Source organism: Erpetoichthys calabaricus, chromosome 10 (assembly GCF_900747795.2).
Source record: "Erpetoichthys calabaricus chromosome 10, fErpCal1.3, whole genome shotgun sequence".
NCBI classification, from domain to species: Eukaryota; Metazoa; Chordata; class Cladistia; order Polypteriformes; family Polypteridae; genus Erpetoichthys; species Erpetoichthys calabaricus.
The window spans coordinates 134522884-134534331 of NC_041403.2; positions in this window are offsets into that span (position 1 = coordinate 134522884).

Sequence of the window (11448 nt, forward strand, 5' to 3'; positions counted from 1 at the left end):
GGGAGATATGCCTGAGCTGAGTATGGTGTTAATGATGTGTGTAATTTCAAGAATGAGTGAGGGGTAGATGTCCTAGAGGAGATGTGAGGGGATAGGGTCAAGTGGACAAATAGTAGGGTGGTTGGAGAGAAGGTTGGAAAATGTCAGTGGTGGAGAGTAGAGAAAATGTGGAGAATAATGGGTGATACTTTGGAGGATGCAACAAGTTGAGAAATGGCTGTTGATGGCAGCCACCCCATTCTGAAAAAAGGTGGCATCAGCAGACAAGGACGCTGGGGGAAGAGGTGGAGGAGGGTTAAGAAGGGAGGTGAATATGGAGAACAGATAACATGTGTCGGTGGTGCTATTAATTCTAGTCTAATAGAACTTGACCATACCATTGGTGGTAGCAAAAGAAAAGGTTGCAAGAAGGGATTGATACTTAGCCAGATCTTCCTGAGTCTTTGACTTCTTCCATTTCCTTTCTGCTGTCCTGCGGTCAGTCATAGATTATGAAGTCCTTCTGAAAGACAGGGACAGGAGGGGCTTTCATGTGCAAGCCTGGAAAAGAGAGGAGAAACATTGTCGAGACAGGAGGAAAGAGTCGAACATAGGGTGTCTGTGGCAGTGTTGGTGTCGAGAGAGGAGAATTGGTCAGGAACAGGAAGAGCAGAGGAGACTATGAAAGAGAAATGGATGGGAGAGAGGGAGTGAAGGTGTTGGTGGAAGGATACAGTTTTGAGAAGAGAAGAGTGAGAAGAGGGAAGTAGCAGAGAGAACTGAATTAAAAAGTGGTCAGACATGTGTAGAGGAGTGACAGCTGCATTTGTGGGACTGCAGTTGCTTGAGAGAACAAGGTCAAGCAGATTGCCAGTCTTGTGAGTGGGTAGGGTGTGGAACTGAGTGATGCTGAAGGAGGAGAGAAGAGTGAGAAAGTCAGCAGCAGGAGGGCTGTCCAGGTGGATGTTCAGCTCCCTGAGAATTAGAATTGGGCTGCCATCATCTGGGAGGAAAGAGAGCTGTCCATCCATCTCATCAAAGAAGATCCTGAGCAAATCTGGAGGGTGATCAACAACAACAATGATCATGTTAATTGGAAAGGAGACAGTAATAGCGTGATATTCAAAGTAGTGAAACTGCATGTGTTACCCGGAGGGGTGAATTTCCAGCTCTTAGATGTAAGAATACCTGTCCCCCCACCCCTACCAGTGGAGTGGCAGGAGTGAGAGAAGTTGAAAGCAGAGGAAAGTGCTGTCAGTGTCTTCATGTTTTCTGGTCGATTTCATGTCTCTAACAGAGCCACCACTTAGAGACACCTTTGGATGGCAAAAAGTGGAATAATGTCTACTTTGTTGGTGCAGACTGGCAGTTCCACAGACCAAAGGAGAAGAGAGTATCTGAAGTGGTGGCTTAACGTGGCAGACAACCCAGGTTGTCTGAGTTTCTCCCTCTCCTGCTGAAACGTCTTGTGTCAATAATGGGAATGTATTGTTGACACATGCTGAGGTTGACATTCGCAGGAAAAAAGAACAGTATCTTGGTCAAGTAAGAGTATTCATTGCCTTGTCCAGAGTTCTTGGTCTTTACACAAGTAGGTCTTCATATGAGGAGCGCTGAACACAAGGGCTGACATTTGCACTGATGCATGTGCAATAGCGCCTTAAGTTTCCTTAATTAGGGAGCAGTAGTGAGCCTAGATGAGAGTCACAAAGCAATTAACAACACAAAGGGCAAACAAATCAAGGGGTGGCACTCATTAAACAGAACAAAACTAAGTAGTAGCATGCAAAAAAAGATTACAGTAGATTACCAGATTTAAAACACAATGCTAAGCAGCATAATCAACTTTATAACGATTATAATAACTAAGCACAGAGACAGATACAGTATATAAAGCACAAGTACAATCACTAAAAGAATCCTAAACCTGGAAACACCTCTCTCTAAACAGACATCTAGGAACAAAGAAGTTAAATATCAATATCAATCAATAAAGAGAGGGGTGGAAAATGCAAAAAACCTCTGGCCAAATGAAGCCAACAAAGTTTCATGAACTTGTAAAGGTTTATTGAAAAATTCAGAAAGATTGCATAAACAAGGGCTAGAGCAAATAAAGGAGCAAAAAATAAAAAAAAATGGCAAAAATCTAATAATCGCTAAGCAATACCTTTAACTTTAAACAAGAGTAGGGGTCAAAGTCCATGAAACACAAAAATCAACAAGAAGCAAAAACAACATAATCAGGAAGAATCCTCAATGCCATTTCTTCAGCTGTTTTTTTTTTTCTTAAATAATCCTCGCTGCAGGATTAGTTAGCCCCGTCCATCTGGGCTCGACATATAAGACACAAGTAGCATAATTTAAAGGACAAGGCACCAAAAAGAAACATTCATAAACACAAAATTAAAACATATTGTACAAAATAAAATTTATACAAAAACAAAATCATAAATATTTACAAAATATTATAAGGAAACAAAAAATTTAATAAAAAGAAACCCAATTGGAACAAGGGATGAACCATGACAAACATATGGTGCCATGTGATTTGATGTTGTAGTATTCTGGTAGTATGATGCACCTTTTCCAATTATTATGTCAATCATGACAATTCCAATATACGGTGAATTCCTCTACAGAATTTGGAACATGTGTGCGCTTAGCCTCGTCTGAACAAAACAAGAAAGAGCATTTGTCATGAAAGAGCAAGTACTGCTTTGACAGGTGGGGAATATAGTGCTTATCTGAAATTTTAAATATGCACTGTGCTTCTACCTTGGTGATACAATTGGAATTCATAGAATATAAATAGTATTAATAGTGTGTTCTGGATTGTTTGTGTTATGCGGCTATGGTGTGTAAATATGCTCTAAAGATGTTCTTGTTTGGTAATGGCAAAATGGCCTTTATTTGAGTGTTAAGTGTATGTGTGACTGAGTCACTACACCATTAGTCTACATTTTCACCTTTCATTGACACAACCCTGGCATTTTCAACCCATGAAAATGAATACTTTGAAAGTATTAAAAGTGATGAAATGAATACTTTGAAAAACCCAGGCACAGGAGTTGCAGAAAACAGTGTGTTTCTTCATGCCTGTCCCAAGCTCGGATAAATGGGGAGGGTTACATCAGGAAGGGCATCCATTGCAAAATTTTGCCAGATCAATATGCGGACAACAATACAGATTTCCATACCGGATCGGTCAGCCAACGGGTTAACAACAACTGACACCAGTACTGTTAGCCCAAGGGGTGTTTGCGGAAATTGGGCTACTGTTGGCCGAAGAAGAAGAAGAAGAGGGGGATGGCATGTCCAGAGGCAGGAGGAGAGGAGGAAGGTAAAGCGAGTGGAATTGAGGGTAGGAACTCTGAATGCTGGCAGTATGACTGGTAAGGGGAGAGAGTTAGCAGATATGATGGAGAGAAGGAAGGTTATTATATTGTGTGTGCAAGAGGCTAAATGGAAGAGAAGTAAGGCCAGGTGGATTGGAGGTGGGTTCAAATTGTTCTATCATAGTGTAGATGAGGGGAGAAATGAGGTGGGGGTACCCTGAAGAAACAGTATGCCAAGAGGTGAAAAGAGTGTTGGACAGAATGATGTTTATGAAGCTTGAAATTGGTGGTGTGATGATGAATGTTGTTAGTGCATATGCCTCGCAAGTTGGGTGTGCAATGGGTGAGAAAGAAGATTTCTGGAGTGAGTTGGATGAAGTGATGGACAGTGTACCTAAGGGAGAGAAAGTGGTGATTGGAGTAGATTTCAATGGACATGTTGCTGAAGAGAACAGAGGAGATGAGGAGGTGATGGGTAGGTATGGTGTCAAGGAAAGAAATGCAGAAGGTCAGATGGCAGTGGAATTTGAGAAAACGATGGGTATGGCTGTGGTGAATATGTATTTTAAGAGGAGGGAGGATTATGAAGGAGATTGTAGACTGTAAAGTGGTGGCAGGGGAAAGTGTAGTTAAGCAGCATAGGATGGTGGTCTGTAGGATGAGGTTGGAGATCAAGAAGAGGAGGAGTGTGAGGGCAGAGCCAAGGATCAAATGGTGGAAGTTGAAAAAGGAAGACTGCAAGGTTGAGTTTAGGGAGAAGGTGAGACAGGCACTGGGTGGTAGTGAAGAATTACCAGACAGTTGGGCAACTACAGCAGATGTAGTAAAGGTGACAACAAGAAGGGTGCCAGATGTGACATCCGGACAGAGGAAGGAGGAAAAGGAAACCTGGTGGTGGAATGGGGAAATATGGGAGAGTGTTCAGAGGAAGAGGGTGGTGAAAAAGAAGTGGGATACTCAGAGAGATGCTGAAAGTAGACAGGAGTGGAAGGAGATAAGGCGTAAGGTGAAGAGAGAGGTAGCAAAGAATAAAGAGTTGTATAAGAGGTTGGACACTAAGGAGAGGCATCACATACCAATAAGAGAGGCTTCTTTATATCACAGTGCACAAGCAGTCCATCTGCTTTCAGCATTGCTTTTGCCTGCTTATTAGCTGATTCATTGGAGGCAGTCCAGTGCCATGTTGTTAACTTGTCAAGAACTCTGTGTAGTGGTTCCAGAATGGTGGCATTGTTTGGCAGAAAACAGCTGTAAAAATTCAAAAGTCCCAGAAATGCCTGAAGCTGTGTCTTGTTGCAGGAAGATGGTGCATTCATGACAGCTTCAAAGTTTTCAGTGTTAGGATGTTCTCTTTATCTACTTGGAATCCACGAAAACTCTACCTCAGTAGCAGCATAAACACATTTTTACCTTCAAAGTCTAAGCCCAGTATCAGGGATTCGACATAACACTTTCTCCAAATGTGCATCATGCTCCTCTGGAGTTTTCTCAGTGATTAAAATGTCATCCAGATATGGCTGTACACCTAGAATACCTACCAGTAAAGTATCCATAATACACTGGAAAATGGCAACAGCTCTAGAGACCCCAAATTACAGCCATTGGGCAAGGTTACAGTCCCCCATGAGTATTAATTGTTAACAGATGAGCTGAAGGTTCATCTAGAAATAGCTGTTGGTAGGCTTGTTTATGGTCTAATTTAGTAAAAATGACACAGGTTTTTGTAAGTGTCATTACTAATTAATCTACGGGCTAATCCTGAATCCAGTTTCATTTTTAGCAGCCTACCATTCAATGAAACTGTAGCCTTATAAGCAGGCATCATATGTATGTTCCATCGTTGTGCACCACATACTCATCCTGGACATTCATAGTGGCTAGATTGGTTTCTTGGGTCTGTAATACTGTAGCTTGTACATCTGAAAATAGTTGAGCAGAGCAGAGCTAAGTGCCCTCTTTTTTTATAGTGATGCCATAGTCCCCTCCGCATCGGAAACACTTTCTGCCATCACTTTCTTGTATTACAGATGGTTTTACCATATGAGCTGTGCTTGTTCGAATTATTCTTTCTATTTCTTCCACGTTGTTAAGTTACAGTCATCTCAGTCCTCAGCACATACGCATTCCGGTTTGCCATTTCTGCTGCTAGAGTGCGCTCCTCCACTTTCTTGAATGTTGAGTTCGGCTCTGCTAATCAGCCACACCACACACTATGCGATCATGCAGCATCTGTTCAAGTTGTTCACCAAAGTTACAATACACTGAAAGTTTTCTCAGTTCTCCAATAAAACAAGCAATATTTTAATTCAGCAGTTGTTTATAATTGTGCAATTTCTGATGGTTTAGGATTATAATGACGCTGAAGACACTCAACTATGTCCTTATATGGAACAGCACTTGGCAGATGAGGGGCCAATAGAGTGGAGTACGGCACTCAAGTCTCTCTGTGTATTCTTCCCACACCCCAGTCTCAGCATTGAAATTGCTGATCCAGCCCAACGTGGTCATTGTGGAAAACCCGAAACAAAATACCAAATACCAAAACTTCTGCACCGTTTTCTCTCTCGTTTTCTCCCCCTCCTCCTGTTGTCACCAGTGTAATATTGATTGAAAACACATAGACATTGAGAAGTGATGCTTAACTAGTATTTAATAACATTAAAAGGCGTGACAGTTTCTCATTGAGTTCTCTCAGTAACAGGATAGAAGAACTTAATTCTTTCTCTTTAAAACCCCATCCCCTAACATTCTACTAGAAATAACTAACAACAGGAATGTGTCACACATGTGCGCTTAGGAGTCAACCAAAGGGACCAGAAAATGCCAATCCCATGCCAGGCCAGGGGGTGCTGGGTTGCATTAAACCTCTCTCTTTTTTCTCAGCAGACCAAATATGAGAAATCCTACCTGTCCCGGCTCCGAGGACGTCACTTCCTGGAAACCAACTATAAAACCCCCTCTTTATTCATAATTGAACAGTTCTACCTTGGACTCGAACCTGTACACAATGTACTCAACTCAAAGCCTTTTGCAGCCAGGGAAACTATACGGGTGGCTGCCCCAAACCTTTGTTGTGTGTCCAGTCATTTATTTCACAAATGCCAATCAAGATCGGTCCATATAAATTTAACTCATGAAAGGACATACTGTACATATACACAAAATGCTATAATCATTTTAATTCATTTTCCCCTCATCAAACAACCCTCAATACCCCAGAATGGCAAAGGAAAAACTTAATTTTAGAAAATTTTTGCAGATGTATTAAAAATAAAAAAGCTGAATGCCCTATGGGCGGCACAGTGGCGCAGTGGTAGTGCTGCTGCCTCGCAGTTAGGAGACCTGGGTTCGCTTCCCGGGTCCTCCCTGCGTAGAGTTTGCATGTTCTCCCCGTGTCTGCATGGGTTTCCTCCGGGTGCTCCGGTTTCCTCCCACATTCCAAAGACATGCAGGTTAGGTCGATTGGCGATTCTAAATTGGGCTTGGTGTGTGGGTGTGTTTGTGTGTGCCCTGTGGTGGGTTGGCACCCTGCCCGGGATTGGTTCCTGCCTTGTGCCCTGTGTTGGCTGGGATTGGCTCCAGCAGACCCCCGTGACCCTGTGTTCAGATTCAGTGGGTTGGATAATGGATGGATGGATGGATGAATGTCCTATTGACACAAATATTCAAACCCTTTGCTATGAGACTTGAAATTTGGCTCAGGTGCATCCCATTCTATTTATCATCAATGAGATATTTCTACACCTTGTTAGGAGTCCACCTGTGCTCAATACAATTGATTGGACATGTCTAGGAAAGGCAGACACATATCTGTAGAAGGTCCACAGTTGACAATGTGCAGCAGAGCCAAAACAAAGCAATGAGGTTGAAGGATTTGCCTGCAGAGCTGGAGGTGGCTACAAACATTTTTTACAACATAAAAGTATCCCAAGAGTACCGTTGCCTTCATAATTCTCAAGATGAAGTTTGGAACAAGTTCTTCTTCCTAAACTAAACAATTGGAGAGAAGGGCTTTGGTAAGAGAAGTGACCAAGAACCTAATTTTCACCCTGGCTGAACTGCAGAGATCCTGAGTGGTGATGTTAGAAACTTCCAGAAGGACACATGTCGCAGCAACACTCCACCAATCTGGGCTTAGTGACAGGGCAGCCAGAGAGAAGCCTCCCCACAGTAAAAGACACATCGGAAAGATATGGCAAAATCTAAAAGGGATAAACTGGGATAAAGCTTTGAGGTGTGGAGACAGTCGAGGAGCAGTGGAAGATGTTTAAAAATGTTTTACATGTAATTTATGACAGGCACATACCAATGTATGGAATTAGTAGAAAATTTTAAAAACTCAGCAGAGGGTAAGTAAGGAGATAAAAAAGAAGCTGCAAAGGAAAAAAAAGCTTTTTATGGGAATAAGACTGATAACTCCAATGTATATCGCAGGGCACACAGTATGAGAGCATGGAGGCAACCATTAAGAAGGATATTAGGGAAACTAAAAAGCAGTTAGAGAGGAAGATAGCAGGTAAGGCAAAAGACGACTCAAAGAGATTCTTTCAGTGTTTTAATAGTAAAAGAACAGTCAAAGAGGACGACGTCAAGTGTATCGGGAATAGTAAAAAGGAATTAAAATATACAATTAAGCAGATGCTCTAAACTTGCATTTTTCTGAGGTTTCACATGTGAGGAAATGGATAACTGCCAAATGGTAACAGGGACTGCTAAATAGGTACTAAGTGATTTGGAAATTGTAGAGGGAGAAGTCCTGCTTAAATTAAATAGACTGAAATCAAACAAATCACCAGGACCAGATAATATTTACCTTCGGGTTCTTAAGGAGGTTAGCGAGTGCATACAGTATATAAACCTTTGATGAATATGGGGAAAATCCTAAAGACTGGAAAATGGCAAATATTATGCCATTATATAAAAAGGGTGATCTAGCAGATCTAAGCAGTAAAAACCAGTAAGATTAACGTGAATCACAGATAAATTAATTGAAGGAATTAATAAGGATAAGATTGAGCGACACATGGTAAGAACAGGAGTTTTACTGAAAGGTCAGCATGGGTTCAGTTGATGGTGTAGTGTGTAGATGGGGGCAGAATTGGCTAAAAACACAGGAAACAGAGGGTTATGGTGCAAGGAACTTGGCTGAAAATAAAAGTTGTGTCCTGCAAGGGTCAGTGCTGGGGCTGATGTTATTTTCTAATATATATAAATGATGCAGATAGGAAAATAAATAACAGGCTGTGTTAAGTCTGCAGATGATACCAAGCTAAGTGGACTGGCACATAATTTAGAATCTAATGAACACTTACAGAGCAACTTAGACAGCATTCAGGCTTGGGCAGATTTGTGGCAGGTGAAATTTAATGTAAGTAAATGTAAAGGGTTACATATAGAAAGTAAAAATGCTAGATATAAATACACAATGAGAGGTCTGAAAACTTTAAGGGTCCTAGAGGACTCATCACTATCAACTTCCAGGCAGTGCTCAGAAGCCATTAAGAAGGCTAACAGAATGTTAGGTTATATAGCATGAGGTGTGGAGTACAAGTCCAAGAAGGTTATGCTCAACCTTTTTAATTCACTGGTGAGGTCTCATCTGCATTACTGTGTGCAGTTTTGGTCTCCAGTCTACAAAAAGACATAACAGTGCTGGAAGAAGTATAGAGAAGAGCGACTAGTCTGATTCCAGGGCTACAGGGGATGCATTATGAGGAAAGAATTAAAGAGCAGAACCTTTTCAGTTTAACTCTTTGAGAGCTGAATATTTTTTCCAAAAGACAGTTTCTGAAAAGCAATGGTTTCACACAGAAATCAACATAAAACGTCAGTTTCTGAATGCTATGGCTGCCAGTTTGCCAGGAATGTGCGGCAGGCTTGCTGCCAGGCTGTCTTTGTGTGGCTGAGGTAGCAGCAGTGGTCGCAGTTGCAGTGCATTGCAGTCTGGTTTCTACCTCTTATCATTGTTAAGTGGCAGTCCTCCCTCACATTCGTTTTCAATCACTTGTATCCAAATTGGAGTTCAACAAGTCATAGTGCAGTTCAGAGATAATAGTTAAAATGTCATCCACTGAGTATTTTGCCTTATGCATTTGCTTTGGTCTCTTCTCCAGATGTCAGTGCCATTTGTGCCAGATCATAAATATTTTTATGAAAGCAATAGAAAACAAATAAAAAAAATAGAAGAGGTTCAGATAACATTAAGTATGAAAACCTTAACCTTAACTTTAAAATTAAAATGATGATGAATATAACATACTTATTTGGGCCAACTAGAAACCAAGAAAGAAAGACTACAGAGAATAAGCAATAGAAGGCATGTTTAATTTCAAATAAATAAAAACATATTCAATACTAAAATGTGTTATATCATTTATCATTTAAAAGCATGTCACATTATATGACTTTTCCAGTGATTTTCAATTGTAGCCTTCAATTTTATAATCTTAGTTAGTCAGAGGTAATTTTTGATGCCCAGCGACTCACTCCAACTAGTCCAGGATCCACTCTTATTTTGTGTTTAGTCGTAGGGGTGGGCTCTGTGTGCTTGAGAGCTGACAACCAATGAATACTCATCTGGAAGTACAATATACATAATGCAATGACAAAGAATAACAAGTAATAACGCCGATGTTCTGAACCTCACAAACAGAAGGGAGGCTATCTGATGTGTAGTGTTTTACATACAGTTACATAATGGAAAAGAGGAATAAGGGAAGAAATTATGACTGAATGCACCATTAATGTCAAGTAGCATGCTACTGGCTGTCAGATAAAAGGGCGAGCTTGGCTGTGCTAGAAAGTCAGCACACAGTCTCAAAATGTGACGTGCCCAGTGATTTTAAATAGTGTCAATTGACACGGTGAAAAGATCAGCAAAAGCAAGTCTGACATATCCTATGACTAGAAGTCACATAAGGGGACATTGGCCTTAGTTAAAATAAAGGCATTCATCACACTGCATCTAGCATTGTTAATTGTTCATTAGGAAAGTTTGTTCACAATACAAATGGAAACAAATCTTTGAAGAGTAAAGGGCCGTGGTTGCACTTACTGTAATAGAGGACTTCACAAATGGCAGGAGAATTTGTTTTCAGGGATTGATGAGAGGTTATCACTCATGACGACAAGTTGTTCATGAGCTGTTACCATCTACGGACCTCACTGTCAAGTCCTACCCATTTGTGCTCTACGATATGCTACCCAAGTGGAGGTACAAGTTCTGTCTTATTTCAGGGACCTTTCAGGAAGAACTTGCAGATGAGTCAGGCATATCTCAGCAAAGTCTCAGTCGATTCTTGCCTACATATCTGAATCTGGTTGTGTGCTTTATTTACTTCCACTTTCACAATCTGTCAAGCAAAATACTGTGATCTCCCAGTGATGCTCAGGGTGCAGAAAAATACAGCATATATTTTACGCCTCCACTTATGCAATCAGAACTCTATCTTATTTGCCGAGAAAAACATTATTTTTATTTCATTATTATCACTTAAAATTTGAACATAGTTAATTATGGGTCATTTCTTGCCATTTACATGGTATTATATCCCACCATATAAGGATATTTAAGGCATTTTCATGGGTGGAGACAATGTGTACATTCGCATGAGCATAGCATTGATTTATAAACAGACCATGTGAATGTTTTATGAATTGTCCGTGGGAATCTTTTAGAAAATATTCAGATTTAGGATTATTCTACAAATGTTTTTGATGACAACACTGCTCTTAGCCCCTTCAGAATCTCCTGTACATATACTTATACAGGGCATGCATTCCCCCCCCCAATGTCTGGAATAATAGCACACATCATCCCTGCCAATGCTTGCTACTCTCTCCTTTCTAGCTCCTTGGGCCTGGCCCAATCTTACTGCCTGCCATTCTCTTTTCGATTATAAACCATCAATGCCTACATATACAGTAGATAGGGATCACCTCAGCTGGTTTGCCCTGATCAGGTAAACCTTCTCCAGACAGTCAAGTGCTACTGATAATGCAATTTCTGCTACAATAGTTCAGCTGTTCCCATGGGATGGAACACACTACAAAATTTAACTCCATTAAAATTTATGATTAGAAATAAAAAAATTCACAAAGAAATAAAACCTTTAGGAGATGATCCTTCATATTT